At 34.7% G+C, this 19,401-nt stretch overlaps 1 non-coding gene across 1 annotated transcript; it reads right to left on the bottom strand.

Moving 5' to 3' along the window:
• Positions 1–15,294: 15,294 nt before the first annotated feature.
• LOC141675378 (small nucleolar RNA R71) lies at positions 15,295–15,401 on the bottom strand. Its single transcript, XR_012556034.1, has one exon. It is a non-coding gene; the product is annotated as a small nucleolar RNA R71 (small nucleolar RNA).
• Between the last annotated feature and the right edge of the window lie 4,000 nt (positions 15,402–19,401).

Below are 19,401 nucleotides of genomic sequence, written 5' to 3'. Positions count from 1 at the left end.
AATAATCATAATCGTTAGATTCGAATACTAAAAAAATACACCAAACAAGCTTACAGGAATCCCGCCAACAACAAATATTTATATTATTATTTATAAAAAATAAATTTCTAGGTTCGAATTCTGCCAACAACAAATATATTTATTAAAACTTATAAAAAAATGCACTAACCAAGTTCATAGGTTCGAACCCCTTACATCACCGCCAACATCAAACATTTAATTATTATTTATAAATAAGGTTAATGATTTTATACTATACTATATGATTTAACTTAAAGTTATACACAATCAAATTATAATTATATGGTTATCAATTTACGTATTTAATTATTTATATTAGAATTTCAATAAAATAATATAAAATATAAACAAAAAATATAAATATTAACGGAACTCGTGCATCACACACGTTTTAAGCTAGTACTATAGTATAATAACTGGAATGTGGTATAATTTGTAATTCAGTTAACCCCTCGTTTTGGTTATCCCTTTCCATCACGACCGTCGGATCTTATTCACCAAATAATCAGAGCCGTTAATACACTCCACAAGTTCGAATCCCGTCAACAACAAATATTTATATTATCATTTATAAAGATACATATAAGTTCTCAGGTTCAAATACAGTCAACAACAAACATATATATTATTTATAAAAATACATATAAGTTTTCAGAATATATACTATTTATATTATTTGTAAATAAGATCTCATCAATGATATACTATCTAAATTATTTGAACCGAACTTGAAATTATAATATATAATTATTATTTAATATTTAATTATTTATATAAATTTTACAAAATAAAGTTCAAAATATATAAATATTAATCAAGACCCGTGCATCGCACGGGCCGTAAGCTATATACTATAATAACCGGTACGTGGTATAATTTGGTTCAACGGTTATTTTCTAATTTTGGTTATTAAAATAAATAAATAAATAGTGTTGTATATTCGCTAAACTACTAAATTATTAAATTATTAAATACAGTCTACTTATCCTACTAAATTACGACCACAACGTATTTTATTATTAAAAAATAAGTAAATAGTATTATATATCCGCTAAAATTCTAAATTGTTAAACAACAAAATCTACTTATTCTACTAAAGTTATACTATTATTTTTATTATAAATTTATAATTATGATATATTTCAAAAAAAATTTAAAAATTAAAATATGACAAAATAAATAAAATTTTAAATATTAACGGAAATATGTGTATCACACGGGATTTAAACTAGTATAATTAAAAACTAAGGGCACTATTATGCTATGCATGCGTATTTTTTTAAAAAAAATTTAAAAACTGAATACGCATTATGTGGCTGCTTTCGCTTATATATATATATATATATATATATATATATATATATATTCTGGACATTTGAAACAGAAAAATGATGTATTTCAAGTCTTTTTCTTTTTAATATTAGATGCCACCCAAATTTAGTAATTTTGTTAATATTTTTAAAATTTCCGTGTTGAGAGCTAACAATAACAAAAAAAAATTGTAGAAAAAGTTGATATCATGAAAAACTAAAAATTTATTGATGAAAGGTGAAAATGAGAAAACAGTTGTTATAGAAAAAAAACTTCCCGGTAAATGTTAAAACCATGAAAAAATAAGAATTGTTAAGTGAAAATTCCTGAACTTTATACATATTTTTATTATATCATATTATATTTACAATAATATTAGTAAATTTTTTATTTTTTTATCAGAGTATAAATGTCTCCTTCAAATATTATCATTTTACAAAAATACTTTGCATAATATAATTTCTTTCTTAAAATATTACAATTTTATAAAAATACTGTTACGTATTTATTTTGTTTCTATATCAACTTTTTTGACATATATTTTAGAAGTTGCCATGAACTAATTGATTTTTTTGTTAGAAAAATATAACATATAAGTTTAAATAAGGTTGATTATCGTATTGTGCAACATCATCTTAAAATGATTAAAAATTTAATGTTTTAACTTGATGAAGTTACATCAGCGTCTAATTTTTATTATATTTTATGAGGTTCTGATTGAAAAGCTAAAATTATTATTAAAACATTTATATTCTTTTATTTGTTAACAAGCTTATGTTTTTTTTCATTTAGACTACTTATTTAGGTTTTATAAAAGGATAATAGATGGTTAGATTATTAAAAAACGGAATTTAAAATTATATTTCAAAGATATATGAACATTTAAAAAGAACAATAGTATATATTATATTATGGAAAAGTAATGTTAAACTTTCATTCTATTTTAAAGATATTTTCATAAGTATTAACATATGTATATATAAACTATATTAAAAGTTTGTTTGTTCGGTTCAGTCATTTTAATTTTAATTGATATTATTGAAATTAACTTTCTTCATTTTAGATTGTTATTCATGTCGAACTCTATCTAACTATACGTTAAAAGTTTGGTCGGTCGGTAATTCTAAATTTAATTGATATTCAACTTCCTTTATCAATTTAGATTGTTATTAATATCTTAATACCGAACTCTACCTATTTATTTATAATATACTATATTATTAAAACAACCCGCACTTCCACACCATTAAATATATATCAAAACTGAAATATAATACGATTTACTAATCGAAATATCTATTACAAAGATGATCATATGAAAGCGCAGCTAAAAGCGGAAGCCCAAAATCAATCTACTCCAAAACTAAGTTACTCGAACTCCAATACTATCCAACTCGAATCTTTAGACAAAACCTGAAATATTAAAAGAATGAGTTGCGAAACTCAGCAAGCAACTACCGTCCAATGACTCAAAATAATATTTTTAATTTTTCAAAACTACAATTTGGACACATAACACGTAACATTTATTACATAAGATTGCACAAATATTCGATAATGAAGATAACACAATATTTATGGCCAGGATCAAAACGAATCACACAACATATTCTATAATTCACATCATCACAATTCTTAATTAAATTAATAAATCTTATTAACAAATTCTTATTCTTAGTCCCAAAGTACTAAATCACACCTTATGCCACACTTTGCCAGTGACCGACATTTTATACTTTATGCCACACTTCCCAAGTGACCGTGTTCTAATTCTTATTCGATGAGGGGCTAGTTTACGTCCCTCGTCAAGTGAAACCGAAGCCTGACAAGGTATCGATGTGTTCCGTAACATGCACAAACTAGTTCTAAATTCTATGTATCATACTACCCAGTGATCGGGTTCTAATTCTTATACATGACTAAGACTGGGGAATTCTTTGAATTTGTTTCTTATCAATCACATATCAGTTTCATACATACGACAATCAAAACAAATATTTGAGCACATGAATCAAACAATATAAGATACGTTACACAATAATACGGAGCAATAAAAATTCACTTTTCGTAATCAAACATATATTTCATGTTTCAAAATATATGAAATCATTATTTGTCAGATCATTTGATCTTCAATATGGAAAAGGAAACAAGAACTCAAGGCGGTGAAGGACTTTATCTCAGAAGCAATTTTTTAGGTTTCCTTATTGTTGATAGAATAGGATTCCTGATACATTGTGTAGTTGTGCTCTATATAAAGTACAAATTAGGTTCATTCTATATGCATTGCGACATTGTTATATCTTTCGGATAACATAGAAGCTCTCAAGGATAATTGTTCATCCTTTCGAGAGAGTACGTTTGTAATAAGTTTTTATCAGTTAATATAAAAACTGTTGATTATGTCGAAGTTTTGTCGAATAGATTGTATTAACTGTATTCCCCCCCCATCTAAAGATGATTAAGGACCTAACAATTGGTATCAGAGCTTGCTATTAACATAAAAAGAGTTTAATATCTGAAAATCAATCTACAATGGGAGACAAAGAAGAAGAGACACATAATCCGAAACCACCACCCCTAGCCACATCACAGGTAAGCAACAACATGAGTAGGTATGAAGTAATCAAGGTGTCTATCCTGAAGATACATGAATATCCAATCTGGAAAGTCAGGATGGCCATGTGCTTGGAAGCCACGGATCCTGAATACCTAAGAAGGATCTATGATGATCCTCATAGACGAATGAAGGTAGTTGTTTCGCTGACATGAGAACCAGAGAAGATGATAGACAGAGACAAGAAGGACTACTCTCCTGAAGATATCTCATCTATCATGAAGGATGCTATGGTTAGCATATCCTGCACAACAGTATTGATAGTGTTATGTCCAATAGAGTCATTGGATGTAAGACAACAAAAGAGATATGGGATGCTTTAGAAGTAAAGTGTCAAGGTACAACTGCTATCAAGAAGAACAGGGGGACATTACTTACTCAAGAATATGATCACTTTGACTCAAGGGACAATGACTCCTTAACTGAGATCTATGACATATTTCAGAAGTTGCTGAATGACTTATCCCTTGTCAACAAAGAATACGATTTGGAGGATTAAAACTTGAAGTTCCTACTTGCTCTCCCTGAAAAGTAGGACTTTAAAGTCACATCAATAAGGGATAACTATCAACTTGACATCACACCTCTAGATGAGATCTATGGAGTTCTGAAAACTCATGAACTAGAGATGGAGCAAAGAAGCACGAGGCCAGGATCAAAATCTAAACCAGTTGCACTCAAGGTTGAAGAGAAGCCAAAGGACAAAGTTACTAAACCAGTTGCACTCAAGGTTGAAGAGAAGCCAAAGGACAAAGTTATCACAAGGAATAAAACAAGACTGGTTGCAAAGGGTTACTCACAACAAGAAGACATTGATTATGATGAGACATTTGCTCCAGTTGTAAGGCTATAGGCAATAAGAATCTTTATTGCCTATGCTGCTCACAAAAAGTTTAAGGTGTTCCAAATGGATGTGAAGAGTGCATTTATAAATAGAGAACTTGAAGAGAATGTTTATGTTGAACAACCTCCAGGGTTCATTGATCCAAAGTATCCATATCATGTCTACTTACTGGATAACGCATATTATGGACTGAAGCAAGCTCCAAGGGCCTGATATGAAATACTTTCTCTATTTCTGCTAGAAAGTGGTTTCACAAGAGGTACAATTGATAACACTCTCTTTTATAAATACCATGGTAAGGACTTGTTACTAATACATATATATGTTGATGATATCATTTTTGGATCTACTAATGATAAACTCTGTGAGAGATTTGCAAAGTTAATGCAGTTCAGGTATCAAATGAGTATGGTGGGAGAATTGAGTTACTTTCTGGGGTTACAAGTTAAACAGACTGATGAAGGAATCTTCATAAATCAATCCAAATATACCACGAATTTACTCAAAAGATTTGGAATGCAAGACTGCTCAACTGCATCAACTCCCATGGCCACTACAACCAAGTTAGATTTAAATACTTGTTATTTAGTAGATATAACTAACTACAGAGGTATGATTGGCTCACTCCTATATTTGACTGCTAGTAGACCTGATATCGTGTATGCTACCTGTCTTTGTGCAAGGTTCCAAGATGACCCTAGAGAACCTCATCTATTAGCTGTGAAAAGAATTTTTAAGTATCTCAAATGCACCATGAATCTGGGATTATGGTATCCTAGAGATTCAGACTTTAAGCTAATTGGATTTTCAGATGTTGATTTTGTAGGATGCAAAATAAACAGGAAAAACACTTCTGGAAGCTTCCAATTCCTTGGTGGCAGATTGGTTTCTTGGTATACCAAGAAACAAAAGTCAATTTCCACATCAACTGCAGAAGCAAAATACATTGATGCAGGAAGCTGTTATGCTCAGATTCTATGGATGAAGAATCAGCTGCTGGATTATGGGTTAGACTATTCTTATATTCCTATATATTACGATAATCAAAGTGCTATTTCAATGACAGGAAATCCAGTGAAACATTTAATGACTAAGCACATCAGCATCAGGTACCATTTCATAAGGGAACATGTGGAAGCTGGTACAGTGGAGATGGTCTTTGTTCCAACAGATTAGCAAGTAGCATATATATTCACCAAGCCTCTCTGTGAAGCTACATTCACAAGATTGGTGAATGAATTGGGAATGATATCAGGATAATTCTCAAACTCTGATAATTAAGTCTGCTGATATTTTTGAAGCATGGTATCTTATTATGTGTCAGTACTTGGTAGATACTGATTATTATGCTAAATGTTGATACCATGATAACATGCAAATTGTGATAAATGATCTTATGTGAAAAATTACATGTTGAACTACTGATTATGCTTACATGTTCTGTTATTAGTTAAACTTGCTTTGACTAATAGTTTATGTCAGTAGTTGATAAATCCTGATAGTTGTGATTACATGTTGTTAATGGTCAAACTTTGATTGACTATTTTACTGAAAATATTATTTAAATCAGCATTGTAATTACAAGGTTGAAGTTCGCCTCAGATGAGAAATTTTTCATGATTACAGGTGTTTACCATTGAGTAAGGATTTGGAACATGTTCTTTTAATGCATAACTTTATTCTTGGGAATTGTGCATACAGTAACACCCTTTTACATGATTACTTTTTAAGTCAATCGTATATCTCCACGTGTCTTATTAAACTGAACGTGACTAAATTAGTGGAGAAAAGTGTTGTATAAAATCAATTTTGATTTTAGATGATGCTTTACTTATCTTCGTTATCTTCTCTCCGCTACTTTACCCTTCTCAAAATTGTAAACTCTGAAACCCTAAATACTGTTCATAAATATTTCTTGAAAAATTAACCATGACTTCACCTGCTGCTTCTAAACCATTTGATTATGGTGGTGCAAAGTTTGTGACTAACAACTATTCAGCTATCCTGTCTAACAACAACGTGAAAGTTGATTTTCACATTTTTCAGGACTTTCTTAGATATAGTGAGATTGGGTTTGCTCTCACAGCTCCACCCACAATCTCTGGTGACCAGGTGCTTGCTATCTGGAGACTGGAGTATTTGATGATGGAGGAGCTAATGGATCTCCAAGCCTTATATTTGAATTTGACAATACAACAAGGATTGTAACTCCTCAAACTGTAAGGGATGCATTACAGTTGCCTACTCATACCTCCTACTCAAGACTGGTAGGTGATATTGAGATGAGGAGATTCTTTACTGAGATTGGCTATGAAAAGGATTTGAAGAACCTTGGTCAATTAAAAAGGAATGGGCTAAGGAAGGAATGGAATTTCTTCGTTGATTCCATCACAAAGGCTTTCAACAACGAATCTTCAAATTTTGATGCCTTGCCCATTATGACACAGCAGATAGGGTACTCTCTAATTCATGGTTCACATTATGATTATGGTAGAGTAGTTCTCTCTTTTATTGGTGATAGGATAAATGCTGATAGAAATATAGTATATTATGCTAGATTCTGTCAGTTGATTTTCAATGCTTGTTTTCCTAATACCCCTATCCCCTCTAATCAAATAGTGTTAGTGTTTAAGTTGACAAAAAGGGCTTTATTCGACTTAATTTCACAAGATGAAAATCGGTTGAATTTAGCTCCTTTGAGGTTATCATTAGTTGCAAGAAACTTGTTTTTAGCAAGGCTTCCCGAGACTTATGGTTTTCTTAACAGACAAAGTGCTAAGCTGCAAGAAATCACCATTGGAAACCCCCCTGTAGCTCACCTCAGCACAACAACTCAAACATAAACTCATCCACCAGAACAATATCAAACAGAAGTCAACTCAGGTCTCTCTCAAAAGACACTTTTTGTAAAACGAAATAAAGATTTGGTAAAAAGAGCTACAAATTCTGCTATAACTAAGTCAAAGATGAAGCATCTCAAGTTCCTTATTCTTCAAAACCTTCAGAAATTGTAAAGAGGAAACTTTTACATGCTGGATTAGAATCAGATTCAGATGAGGACAATGCTACCTTATCTTCCAGATTTCCAAACCTTTCGTCTGATTCTTCTCCAAAATCAGTTGTTCCATCAACTGAAAAAGACACAGCTGTTGATACTAATGTAAATCCCAGACCAAAGAAAAGAAGATTGGTCAAAGCCTATTACAATCAACACTTGCTCAAGCTTAAACATGAAATTGCTATGGAGATAGAGGGTGCATCAAATCTAAATTCTGACATCCAGACTACTGCTGAGGCACTTGTAGAGCTGTCTGAAACTCCAGTCATGCAATATCACAAGAGAGAGAGAGAGAGGGAAGTCTCTCATGAGCAAGTAGAAGCTACTGTCAAGAGGATGCAAAGGAAAGGACTTTTTCCTAGATCTAACATATAAGAACTTGTATCTCAAAGGGGTACAACAGCTACATCTTCTGATCCAATCCCACAAGAACCTGCACCTCAAAGTGGTGCATCAGATATTGAAGAACAAGAGCCTCTGATTGAAACTGCTCAGGAGTCTATTACTGTAATTGTGGAGAAGAGTACACAAGAACCTGGTTGTCAAAGGCATCCAGCAACTCCTGCTTCTTCAGCTACACAAGAACCATTGCATCAAAGTTTCAATGCAAGCCTTACTCCTGCTTTAGTGACTCTTATTATTGATGCTGATGGCAGAGTTCATCCGTCTCAACTGTCTACTGATATTTTATCAGTACCACGACTGAATGTTCGCACATAATCTACATCTTCAGATTCACAAGGTATAAATACTGTTATTATTTTATCAACATTTATTTTTAATACTGATTTAGTTATTTCGGCATTTATTATATTTTTCATGATATAAATCTTGTTGGCATGATTATTTCTAGACCTTATTTAAGGACTACCTCTAGTTGTTTGATCACAGATCACCATTCTTTAGCCACCTCTTATTTCCATAGGACAATCGTTTTGAGCCTTTTTCTGTGAGAGGTGTGAAAAGATTGAGAGAAAAACAGAATTTAAGAGAGGCATGATCCTTCCTGAAAAAAGGAGAGGTAGATGAGAGATAGGATTTAGTAATCTTTGTGAGGAAACTTTGACTATCAAAAGTCATGAGATGTGTGGTGTGAGGAGTAGTGAGACTACTGTAAAAGAATAGAGAGATTCAGTTTTATTTGCTCTATATTTGCAGGTGCTCAGAGCACTAAAGGAACAGATGCTGAAAAACAGTCTATTAAATCTCAGGAAAACTCTGATGTACCAAAGGCTATTAATCTCCCTGCAAGTCTAAGTATTGATACTTTCTTGCAGTCCATACATTCTACTATTCCATCACATGAGATAATCCCTGTTTTTGTTGAAAAACAGTCCATTTACTCTACTTTTCCATCACCTAAGGAAATCCCTGTTGTTGCTGAAGATGTAGTAGCACAACAATCCATTCATAAAGTTTCATACATTTCAGAATCACCAAAACATTCTACAGGAACTGAGGTCCTGGAAGTTAATTTTGAAGCTCCAATTCATTTATCTATAATACTTGAAGATGTGGAGTTAATTGTTGTAGGTGTGGAAGCTTCTGAAGCTACTGGATCATATACTGCACCAATTTCTCATTCTATTCTACATGCCGAAGCTGGTGATAAAGTTCAGCAATTAGTGCAAAATCCAGTTGTTGTTGAAGAATCTAATGACGGTGAATAAGCTAATATTTCTAATGCTATTTTAGATCATAAGGATGATCTTTTCTTCCATGAAGATATGCCTATGCATGTGAGACAACAGAAAATGAAAGAGTTAGATGCTAAGAAGAAGCAGGATTATTGTGATAATCTCTGGAATGCTCATTGGAAAGATGATACATATCCTATTTCCAGAACATAAGTTGTTGCACATCTGGAAAAAGCAGAACAGAAGATTACAAATCCTGATGTGCTGAATCAACTGAAAGCATCAACTTTATTTGTCAGATCCTTACACACAGCTCATGAAGCAACTACTACTCAAATCAATTAGATCAAAGAATCATGATTGCTTCAAAGCTGACTACTCATTAGGAAATTCAGAAACAAATTTCACCAATAGTTGCCAGACAAACTACAATTGAAGCCAGTCAAGCCCTATTGGAAGCTAAACAAACTCAAATGTCTGATCAACTTATAGAAGTACAGAATTCAATGGAGCTGATTCTTTCTCTACTGCTTGGTGACGATGCCAAAAAGGGGGAGAAAATTATTAAATCTAAATGCAAGCAGCTGACATTGACAAGTACTGATGATGAAAATCCTGATGGAGGTAATAAGGGGGAAAGAAGGAAAGAAAAAGGAGAAGAGGTGAAGAGCTAGTTGGAGTTAGTGGTTCATCAAAAGCAATCACTAGATTTCAGTCTAGACAAGGAGGAGAAAGTAAGAGGAATGAAAGAAGAGTTGAAGATTTGATTGTGACTACTAAAATGAAACAATCTTCACAAGTCACAACTGCTGCTGATGAAGACCAAGGTATCCTGTAGAGAGAATCTGGTGCTGAAGCAAGTCAATATCTTCAAACTCTGAAAGTTAAAGGAAGAAAAACAACTATGTTCTACAAGGATCCAAAGATTCAATTATTTGACTCTGAGGTGAGTAGAAGAATATTTGCAAAAGTAAATCCTGAAGTTGATCTTGAACAACTAAGGCAAATGGAGGAAGACTTCAAGAATTCTATAAAGACATCAAATGTCGATATTGTTGTTATTTCTCAAGTACTTTATGAAGATGATCCTTTTAACAGACCGACCAGAGGTATAGTTATAAGGGAAATCAGTCAGGCGAAAGATGAAAGATCTCTCAGATCACAAGTTATTGGAACTGCTGACAAGAAGCTTAAAGCAAAGAGAAGATAGAAGTAAAGTCAAAGATTTCAAAGCCTAAAGCCAAAACTGTTACAAAGAAGAAGTCAGTATCTAAGGAATCTAAATTTCAAACACTGATAGATCCACTTCCGCATCAACTAATCTTGCTTCAATATACTCAAACATCTCCACCCCTAAATCTTTTTTTTTCCTTTCCAATACTCATTTTTTTCCCAATATCTTCTCGACCCTTAGATCTATCACTAATTACCCCAAAACAGCTTTTTGCTTGATCTAACTTCCTTTCATTAATCCCTACTCTTTCTCTCTTTCCTCCAACTTTTTCATTAATGGTCATTCTTATTTTGGACGCTAAACCACCATTTTCTTTTTCAAGTAACATAATTACCCCAACTTCCAACTCAGAAACAGTCTTTATGAACCCCAAATTTTATATTATTCTTGTCCTTTTTCTTAGGTAAAACTATATCTAATATTTTACTTGTATTCCTAAAACAGTTCCATACTTCTTTTGCAGTTACTCGATCAGGAATACCATGAAGAAAGATTGTAAAGTTACCTTCCTCCGATTTATCCATCTTTTATTTAGTCATCTTTCCTTTCTTATACTTCCGATTCTGAACCAAATTCCACTCGCCCTTTTCTTTGCTGACTTTTTGCTTATAAACTTTTCCACCTCTGGCTCCTTAGAACCACTATCTATTTTGATTTTCTCAGGTTTCTTTATCGTTGTAACCTCAACATATGTTTTTACTTGTGAAGAACATTCCATCTCCAAACTTATCTTCTCCCTCTATTTCCATTCAAAACCTCCCCTGATTTTAAGGCTTCTCCAATAAATTTGATTTAGAACTTCCGTTACAACTTGTTTATCTCCCATGAAAAAATTATCCATGACCTTCTAATCCACTATATCCTTATTAGCTGATACAAAATCTTTAATTATTGATTCTCCTTCTTCATCCTTCTTCTTATTCCCTTGATTTCTTCTGCCCGAACTCCGTTCATAGATGCTGTAGTTTCGATTTTGAAATTTCTTACCGTTAACTGTATCTCTCTTCATCTCCCATTATATTAGTTGAATTTGATGTAACATTTTTTGAGTTCAAATACAATAATGTAAAATGTTGATCAAAGCCTTGGGGTTAAATCAAAAACATGTAAACTATTAATCCGTGATAAAATAAAATGTTGTGCAAAACATGCTTGTACAATAACAAGACTAAGTCAAATTGACAACCCTAAGTAAGTTGCATGATAATCTATGTTTTCATTATGTATTGTAATTCTTAAGTTTGTAAAAATGTTCAAGGGCAGACTGGAGTCTTTTTATGTAAACAGTATCAAGCCTAAGAATTATATCTGGAAGAAGATCAAAAAGATCATGCCTCAGAAGGATTGTGAGGAAGCTTGAAGTTGAATAAATCTGTTTTGAGAAAAATATTCCAAGTCAAGTTCTCTACAAGTAACAGATTAAGTATAATAGAGAAGTCATTCGAGACTCTAGAATGACTTATCGACAAGTCAGGAAAAGCTATTAGAGAACTCAGAGATATCGACAAGGAAAATTTAAGACATGAAGATTGGAGATATCGACAAGTCATTTCTTCACTAGAGAACTCTGAGGTATCGATAAGTCTATTTGTCATTAGAGAACTCAGAGTTATCGATAAGTCAAAGTGAAGACATGAAGATGTGAGATCTCGAAAAGCCAAATTCTCTTATCTCAAAACACTGTGGAGTGATGAGATCTCGATAAGCCAATATACTTATCGAGATTTTAAGTTCTCTATATATAAAATTGGATATCTCGAGGTAAAATTCAAAGTACAAAATACAGAGCAGTTCAATATGCAAGATTATCAAGCAACAAACAATCTAATCAGTTGGATTGACAAGTCTACAAAAGCAGCTTGAAGAATACAAGATCAAGGGCCAAGATTAACTGACAAAGTAAAGTCACAGGCGTGCAAGATTAGCAAAGATACAGTAAGTCAGAAATAGAAATATTTGATTATCCAAAAATAGGGTTTAGTACATGTTGTTGCATGCTGTGTAATAACCAATTTTTACTATTCTATAAAGTAAATACTAGATGCTTTGTTTAGTTGTAACAATTTAGATCAGTATTTTTGTATTCTCCCAAGGAAATAGCTAAGCTCTTTATTATCAAAGAGCCTAGAAATTTTGTAGTAAGACATTCTTAATTTTAATATAAAATTAAGTGAGTTTTTAAAGATCTGTGTTTTTTATTGTTAGATGCTTAATTTCAGTGTTAATACATTTCACTACAAGATTTAATTTACTTTGTTCACCACCATAAACAAATCAAGAAAAGCTCAAAAACATAAAAACACATTCACCCCCCTGTGTGTTATTCATTACCTAACGAGTGGTATTAGAGAAAAATTTGAAAGTAAACAGATTCAAGATCTTGGAAGAATGAATACACAGAAAATTAGTAGCATTAAAATCCCTACTTTTGATAAAACTAACTACACTCTATGTAAGAAGAAAATGATGCTGTTTGTCAGGATGGCCAATCCACTATACATTCAGATTCTCAAGAATGGGTCCTTCACTCCTATAGTTAGAGTTGAGGAATCTACATATGGAGACATGGTCATCTGATAAGTGGATTTTATATCCACTTGGAATACTTTATTACAAGCTTAAATTGGTGTTTTGGACTCAAGTTGTTGGTATTTTGATGTGTTTTTGTGTTAATGCATTTCAGGTATCAGTTAAATGAAGAAAAGAGCTTTTAAAGGAAATATGATGAAAAGTGATCAGAATTGGAAGCCAAGGCCATTGTCAAGTTGTAGAGAATCTCAATAGCTTCGCGTGGGCAGTTGAATCGCCTAATTTTGACGAGTAGAACTCAAGTTATGGTCAAAACAAGATTCATCAGAATATTTTTCCAGTCAGTAGCTGAGCGCCCGCTCAGCAGAGCTGAGCGCCCGCTCAGAGAGCTGAGCGCCCGCTCAGGAGGCGGCTGGTCGCTGATTTCGCTGAAAAATTCTTTTTTGAGTAGAATTTGACGATTTTAAGGGTCCAGGTCCACTAGGGGCGTATATATACTTAAAAAAAAGGGTTTTCATCATCCGGGAAGATTGGGATACCAAGGAGAAGACCTAGAAGCACAGAACAACTCCGAAAAAGAAGATCTTGTTTTCAACTTGTGATTCTTTGAATTAGTTATAACTTTGGATGCTCGTTTTCGTTCTTGTTGAACCTAGATCTCGTTTATTCGTACTTTGATTATTATTTAGTTTATTAAGACCTTGTTTATACCATGCTTTCATTGGAACCCATGGTGACGATGAGTTTAATTATGGGCTAATCATTGTCATGGGATTCTAGCGGATTTACTTATGGATTTCAATAGTTAATTTGTTTCGATATCTTGGTGTATGGTGATTGATTGATATCCTAGTATTGGTTGTGCTTATTCGTCTTATGTGCGTAGCTAACATATAAGATAGCGTGTTAATCTCTATTGAAGCGACAGTGAATATAGAGGTTTAGAACTTGCCATGCTAGCATAGGTTCATGTATGTGTATGCATGATTCGTAGGTAACTCTAGCCGTTTTACTTGCTCTATGTAATCAAGATAGATAACTTGTTCTTAAACCGTTATGTTGTCAAATTCTATAGACATATAGGGTCTCAATATAATTGGTGCCTATTCAGCTTCTATCTCTTTTGTGGATGTTTGGTAGAATGGTACTCGTGCAACGAAAGTTGGCGTTTATCAGTTTCGTGTTATCTGATTAGTGTCCTCACCATCACATGCTAAGGTTAAGAACAATAAGGCTATTGAATGGAGTAGTAATGAAGTTAGAATCCCATGTTTATCATATATAGTAATTCAACCTCAATTCTCTTAGTTAATGTTATTTAGTATAATCTCTTAGTTTAATAAAAACCCAATTTTTTATTTGTCTTAGCATTGAGCGATAACCATACATTGTTGCATAGGTGCATAAATTGAACTTAACCTAAACCAGTCTCCGTGGGAACGAATCTGATTTATATCTTATACTACTTGCGAACGCGTATACTTGCGTGAATATTAGCGCGTGTTTTCGCCCTAACAAGTTTTTGGCGCCGCTGCCGGGGACTCGGTGTTAATTTTTAGTTTATGTGCTTGTCATCAGTGGTCGTTAAAGTTCACTGACTCGGATTCTTTTACTTTCACGGTTTATTTGTTTGTGTTTCAGGTACTCATTACAATGGGAGATCCAGCAGCACGAAAGAAAGCCTTGATGGATTTTTCTCAACCCAAGATCAATGACATTCAATCTAGTATTGTCCGGCCAGCTATCACATCTAATACCTTTGAGATCAAGCCCGGCATAATTCAATGGGTACAGACTTCAGTCCAGTTTGGGGGTTCTCCAACAGAAGATCCCAATACACACATTAGGGATTTCATTGAAATATGCGACACCTTCAAGTTCAACGGTGTTTCTGAAGATGTTGTGAAGCTGAGACTGTTGCCATTCTCTCTGAAGGACAAGGCTAAGAGCTGGTTACACTCTCTACCAGCTGGTTCGATTACTACTTGGGAAGATCTTGCTCAGAAGTTTCTTACTAAATTCTTCCCTATGGCGAAGACAGCTGCACTCAGGAATGCTATTACTCAATTTGCGCAGCAAACGGGAGAATCGCTAAGTGAAGCTTGGGAGCGCTACAAGGAGATGCTTAGGAAGTGTCCTCATCATGGAATTCCTGATTGGATGATCATCACTTGTTTTTACAATGGGTTGGGAGCACAGTCTAGACCCATGCTCGATGCAGCATCAGGCGGAGCATTATGTGCAAAGAGCTGTGAGGAAGCTTATGATCTAATTGAACTGATGGCTGCTAATGAATATCAGTATCCAACCCAGAGATGTCCACAGGGCAAGGTAGCAGGAGTTCTTGAGGTGGATACAGCTACGGCTATCACTGCTCAACTAAAGGCATTGTCTATGAAGATCGATTCTCTGGTTAACTATGGTGTTAAGCAGATAACCAGTGTTTATGAGTTGTGTGCAGGTCCGCATGCGACAGAGCAATGCGCTATATCTAGTGACTCAGCTCAGTTTGTGAGCAACTTTCAGAGATCGCAACATCCAGTTCCTGCCACTTATTATCCTGACAACTGGAATCATCCTAACTTCAGCTGGAGCAACAATCAGAATGCGATGCAACAGCCATTCCAGCAGTTTGCAAATAAGCTATTTAACCCTCCTGGTTTTCAGCAACAATTTACACCAAGACAACAACTCCAATTTCAACAACAAACTAATGATGCAGGTCTATCTTCGAATGAAAAATCTGAATTGGAGGAGTTGAGGCTTATGTACAAAAACCAGGCTCTTATATGCCAAAGCCAGGCTGTTTCTATCCAGAATCTGGAGAACCAAATAGGGCAAATTGCTAATGCCTTATTGAATCGACCACCAGGAACGGTTCCTAGTGATACAGAAACAAATCCAGGCAAGAGGGAAGTTGAAGAACAGGTGAACGCCATCACCTTAAGGTCTGGAAAGGTCGCAAGCCCCCAAGTTCAGCAAGACGAAGAGCCTGAAAAGTCTCAAGTTCCAGAATCTGAAGTTTTGGCTGAAGAAGATGTGCATAAGGAAGTAGAGGTGGAACCAAGGAAGACTACTGTGGAACACACTCCTCCTGAGAGTAATACAGGGGAGAAACAGATCTATCCTCCACCTCCTTTTCCTAAGAGGCTGCAGAAGAAAAAGCTGGATAAGCAGTTTGAGAAGTTTCTGGAGGTGTTCAAGAAACTTCATATCAACATACCTGTCGCTGAAGCTCTTGAACAGATGCCTAGCTATGCGAGGTTTATGAAAGGTATTCTCTCTCAGAAAGTGAAGCTCGATGACTTAGAGACCGTTGCTCTAACGGAGGAATGCAGTGTTGTGCTGCAACAGAAGTTGCCTCCGAAGCTTAAAGATCCTGGAAGCTTCACTATTCCTTGCACCATCGGAAACTTGTCGTTCGATAAGTGTTTATGTGATTTAGGAGCTAGCATCAATCTGATGCCCTTATCTATCTTCAAGAAGCTTGGTCTGCCTGAGCCGAAACTAACATACATGTCATTGCAACTAGCTGACCGTTCCATCGCTTATCCACGAGGTATAGTGGAGGATGTCTTGGTCAAGGTGGATAAACTCTTCTTCCCTGCTGACTTTGTAATTCTTGATTTCGAGGAAGATAAGAAGATTCCCATTATCTTGGGAAGACCATTCTTGGCTACAGGCCGAACTATGATCGATGTGCAGAAAGGAGAGCTTACAATGAATGTTCATGATCAGAAGGTCACTTTCAATGTGTTCAAGGAAATAAAATTACCCACAGCTAAAGAGGAGTGCTTTAAAGTAGAGCAAATTCAGGTTTTGAATGCACCTCTGTGGAAGAGGAAGTTGGATGTGCCATTCGATTCTCTTGGGTTAGCAGAGCTGAAAATTTCTCAGGATCGTCTCGAGTCGTCTATTGAAGATGCTCCTACACTTGAGCTCAACCCACTACCAAATCACTTGAGTTATTCATTCTTAGGTGTACCCCCTGACAAGGGGTTGGGATATATCTTTGATGATGTAGAGGGTAGCCGAACGAATCCTCCAGTGCCTATAGAGGGTTCTTCTCATGTACAGCAGGTAGTTGATCGGACTGGTGTTGGTGACGAGCAGTACAGGCGAGTAATTAGGTGTATGGAGGCCATGCACGACATTCACCGTCATCTTGCTGAAGATTTGACACACGCTTTCGGTACTATTTTTCGAGACACTAGTGGTGAGGTTGATTGGCCACCTGATCCTCCACCCGAAGAGGGTGATCTTTCCGACGACTAGGTATGCCTGAAATCCTTATTATTGCCTTCAATGAGGACATATAAAATTTTAAGTTTGGGGGTGATAATGTAAGGATTAGTAGTGTGTGTCCATATAGATTCATATAGATTCATGTTGCATGTTTAGTTGTAGTTCATTCATATTTTTGTATGACTGTTCATTTAGGACATATTTGTTTGTTTTTATGCAATTTCATATAGTTGCATTTGCATGCATATTTAGCATGATCCCTTAAGATGAACTATGATATTGGATAAGTTGATGTTGATTTGAGTGTGGTGATGAGGAATAAAGGGATGTTTAAGTCTTAATGAATTGATTTGCATGCCAGAAATAAATATTTTCACAAAGTCTTATAGGGTTGCTTTTGATCTAGATCATGATCATACTTGTTTGTTGTTGAGATTTAATCACTTGGTTATATTTAGAATTTGTGATATTCTCGTAATGACGTAAAAACACTGATTTTTTTTTATCTGGAGAAAAACTTGGATTTCATTGCTAGTTGTTGTAAGGCTAGGCGTCAAATGGCTAGTAGCCGGCTCATATTTTTATGAGTAGTCTAGGGTTGAATGAGATGGAGCGAAACACACTCATTCAGAAATTGTTGAAAAAAAGGGAAAAAAAAGAAAAAAAAGAAAAAAAAGAAAGAAAAAAGTATGTGTTTATGCATAATTGATCAAGAGTGAGCTCTTTAATACTCGAGTTATTAAGTTCTAGGGGACTTTGTGCCTAGTGACCTAAGGCTTTTATAGTCTGGGATCCGCTAACCTAACGCTCGCTACATGGGTATTATTGTATAAGTCTTTTGGGACCTCATTCATTGTACGATCAAATAAGCATCTTTGCTATGTGTTCAATAATAGTGTGAATCCTTGTATAACTCTAGTAGAAAGGAGGTATTGTGAGTCATAATGTGTTTATTGTCTATTCTGTTTATAAATTTTTGATTGTTTCAATGATAGATAAGTTAGGGTTATTGATCTAGTATCGAGAGTATTTCTGTTAAGCATCCACACACGCACGTTTCTGGTTTGTGAGTTGGTTTGTGGGATTTATTCAAACTCTGTTTCAAGTTATTGCATTCTTAGAGGCATTGGCTTATTCATTTGGTTATGGTTATTCTGAGGGGATCGATTGCATTATCATTTAGTTGCATTCACATAGTTGCATTCATGCATTAGGTTTGTTTTGTAGTTTTGAGTCTGTTTATGCTTGAGGACAAGCATCGATTCAAGTTTGGGGGTGTGATAAGTGGATTTTATATCCACTTGGAATGCTTTATTACAAGCTTAAATTGGTGTTTTGGACTCAAGTTGTTGGTATTTTGATGTGATTTTGTGTTAATGCATTTCAGGTATCAGTTAAATGAAGAAAAGAGCTTTTAAAGGAAATATGATGAAAAGTGATCAGAATTGGAAGCCAAGGCCATTGTCAAGTTGTAGAGAATCTCAATAGCTTCGCGTGGGCAGTTGAATCGCCTAATTTTGACGAGTAGAACTCAAGTTATGGTCAAAACAAGATTCATCAGAATATTTTTCCAGTCAGTAGCTGAGCGCCCGCTCAGAGAGCTGAGCGCCCGCTCAGGAGAGCTGAGCGGCCGCTCAGGAGGCGGCTGGTCGCTGATTTCGCTGAAAAAGCTTTTTTTGAGTAGAATTTGACGATTTTAAGGGTCCAGGTCCACTAGGGGCGTATATATACTTAAAAAAAAGGGTTTTCATCATCCGGGAAGATTGGGATACCAAGGAGAAGACCTAGAAGCACAGAACAACTCCGAAAAAGAAGATCTTGTTTTCAACTTGTGATTCTTTGAATTATTTGTAACTTTGGATGCTCGTTTTCGTTCTTGTTGAACCAAGATCTCGTTTATTCGTA

This window comes from Apium graveolens, chromosome 7 (assembly GCF_009905375.1).
Source record: "Apium graveolens cultivar Ventura chromosome 7, ASM990537v1, whole genome shotgun sequence".
In the NCBI taxonomy this organism is placed as follows: Eukaryota; Viridiplantae; Streptophyta; class Magnoliopsida; order Apiales; family Apiaceae; genus Apium; species Apium graveolens.
This window is presented reverse-complemented; position numbering and strand designations above follow the sequence as displayed.